Below are 3,227 nucleotides of genomic sequence, written 5' to 3'. Positions count from 1 at the left end.
AATCCACTCACCTCAGCCTCCCAAAGGCGCGGGATGACAGGCTGAGCCACCGAGCCCCGTGACTTTTTCTCTTTTTTTTATGGAGATAGGATCTTGCTATGTTGCCCAGCCTGGTCTTGAACTCCTGGGCTCAAGCAATTCTCCTGCCTTTGTCCCCCAGAGTACTAGAATTATAGGCATGAGTGGCCATGCCTGGCCTCTGAAGTCAATCTTAAAATTGATGTCTGGGCCGGGTGCAGTGGCTCATGTCTATAATCCCAGCCCTTTGGGAGGCTGAGGTGAGAGGATTGTCTGAGCCCACGGGTTCAAGACCAACCTGGGCAACTTGGCGAGACCTCATCTCTACAATAAATCAAAAAATTAGCCAGGTGTGGTGGTGTGTGCCTGTAGTTCCAGCTACCTAGAAGGCTGAAGTGGAAGGATCACCTGAGCCCAGCAGGTTGAGGCTGCGGTGCCCGGGAGCCTGCCACTACACTCCAGCCCGGGCAACAGAGTGAGACTCTGATTTAAAAAAAAAAAAAAAAAAAGGAAATTGACTTCTATTGCATCAGCTTACCCTGACTGGGCTGTAGAGGATGGAGCCCAGGCTGGAGGCCAGGCAGGTGGATTCTGGCTGGGACCAAGCACTTGCTACACCACTCCCAGGCCAGTGGCTGGTTATATGGTGGGCAGCTGACTGCCAGCTGGGGACTTGGAGGACATTGCTCCATGGGGGTCTCAAGGAGCCTGGAGGTCGTGGGCTCCTGTTCTGGGGGGGAACAGGAGGCCACGGGGGCGGTGTCTGGGGGAGCCGGACAGGATTCTCATAGCCACCTCCCCTGCCCTGCGCGCCCCGCCCTCACCCGCTGTATCACTCCTCTGGCTTTGGGCGTTTGAGAGGGAGGGCGGCCACTGACCGATGACTGACTGTGTCCTTAAGTCCCTTGAGACGGGCAGTGTATGCGGAGGGCCTCGATGACAAGAGACGGGACTGGGTGTGGGGACATCCCAACATGCCCCCAACCCCGGGGGCCTCAGAAACCACCATCGTGCAACCCCCACAGCATTCCTGGGGTTCACCTTGCACCCCAGGCATGGCAATGCTTAGGTGTTAGTTAGGGTTGTAGTCTGATGGGACTAGCTGCATCTCCACCCGAACTCATCCCGCTTACCTTGAAGAAACAGAAAGGCCTGTGGAAAGAAGTTCCCCTCTTTTTTTTGAGTTGAGCCTCACTCTGTCACCTGGGCTGGAGTGCAGGAGCACGCTCATGGCCACCGCAGCCTCAACCTGCTGGGCTCAGGCGATCCTTCTGCCTCAGCCTTCCGAGGAGCTGGAACCACAGGCATGTGCCACCCTGGTTGACTAATTTTTTAAATTTACTGTAGAGATGAGGCCTCACCAAGTTACCCAGACTGGTCTCGAACCTCTGGGATCAGGCAATTTCTCACCTCTGCCTCCCAAAGTGCTGGGATTATAGGAGTAAGCCACCATGCCCAGCCAGTAGTTCCCCTCTTGACCAAACCAGTTAAAGTGGTGACATTCAAGAGGACAGTCCACCCATCCTCTGACGAACTTCAAGCCTTGATATGATTAACTTTCCATACTAAATGACACTCCCCTCTGCAGCCATGACAATAAATTTTGGACCAAGAAAGGAGAGAAAAACAGTGTGATCTGAATTCTGGGAAATATCTGACCATTCCCAGAAAATACATGAATATTCCTCCCACACTTTTTTTTTTTTTAATCTTTATTTTTTTTATTTTTTGAGTTGGAGTCTCACTCTGTTGCCCAGACTGGAGTACAGTGGCCGCTCCCGGCCACCGCAGCCTCGACCTGCTGGGCTCCAGCAATCCTTCTGCCGCAGCCTTCTGTCTGAGTAGCCGGAATTACAGGCATGCGCTACCACGCCCAGCTGATTTTTTTGATTTATTGTAGAGATGAGGTCTCGCTGCCCAGGCGGGTCTCGAACCCGCGGGCTCAGGCAATCCACTCACCTCAGCCTCCCAAAGGCGCAGGATTACAGGCTGAGCCACTGAGCCCGGCTCCTCCTACCCTTTTTGTATGCAAATATATACATATATATGTTTTATTAGAGACAGGGTCTAGTTACCCATGCTGGTCTCAAACTCCTGAGCTCAAACAATCTTCCTGCCTTGGCCTCCCAAAATGCTCCAACTTGCTTTTAATGTCCAATCCCTTCATTAAAGAAATCCTATATTTTGGCCTGACGTGGTGACTCAGCCTGTAATCCCAGCACTTTGGGAGGCCGAGGCAAGAGAATTGCCTGAACCTGGGAGTTTGAGACCAGATTGGGCAACTTGGTGAGAACTCATCTCTACGATAAATAAAAAAAATTTGCTGGGCATGGTGGTGCACTCCTGTAATTCTGGCTACTTGGAAGGCTAAGGCGGAAGGATCGCCTGAGCCCAGCAGGTTGAGGCTGCGATAGCTGTGAGCGTACCCACTGCACACTAGCCTGGGTGACAGAGTGAAACTCCGACTTGGAAATAAAAAAGCAAAAACGAGACCTCGTCTGTACAATAAATCAAGAAAAGTTAGCTGAGCGTGGTGGCGCACGCCTGTAGCTCCAGCTACTTGGAAGGCTGAGGCAGAAGAATTGCCTGAACCCAGCCAGCTGAGGCTGTGGTGGCCATGAGCATGCTACTGCACTCCAGCCTAGGTGACAGAGTGATACTCCTATATTTTATTTTTGGGTTGTTGTTGGTTTTATTTTGTGTGTGGGGGTTGCAGAAAATGTCTAGGATTGTTTTTTTCAGTAGCTTTGGGGCATCCAAATTGGGCTTTTTGGTCTGAGCTTTAAGAGTACCCCCACACCCCCATGCACACTGTACCCAACAGGGGATTTTTTTGTGTCCCTCCATCCCTTCCCCTCAGAAACCCTCTATTTTTTTTTTTTTTTTTTTGAGTTGAAGTCTCACTCCGTCACCCAGACTGGAGTGCAGTGGCTGCTCCTGGTCATTGCAGCCTCTACCTGCTGGGCTCCGGTGATTTATTGTAGAGATGAGGTCTCGCCAAGTTATCCAGGCGGGTCTCGAACCCACAGGCTCAGGCAATCCACTCACCTCAACCTCCCAAAGCACAGGATTACAGGCTGAGCCACCAAGCCCAGCTAGAAACCCTCTATTTTATTTTATTTTTATTTTTATTTTATTTTATTTTATTGTGAGTTGGAGTCTCACTCTGTCGCCCAGACTGCAGTGCAGGGGCCGCTCCCGGCCACCGC

Source organism: Carlito syrichta, unplaced genomic scaffold, assembly GCF_000164805.1.
Source record: "Carlito syrichta isolate Samal-C Ts95f unplaced genomic scaffold, Tarsius_syrichta-2.0.1 Scaffold111552, whole genome shotgun sequence".
In the NCBI taxonomy this organism is placed as follows: Eukaryota; Metazoa; Chordata; class Mammalia; order Primates; family Tarsiidae; genus Carlito; species Carlito syrichta.
The sequence above is the reverse complement of the archived record's forward strand: the minus strand, read 5'-3'. Positions refer to the sequence as shown.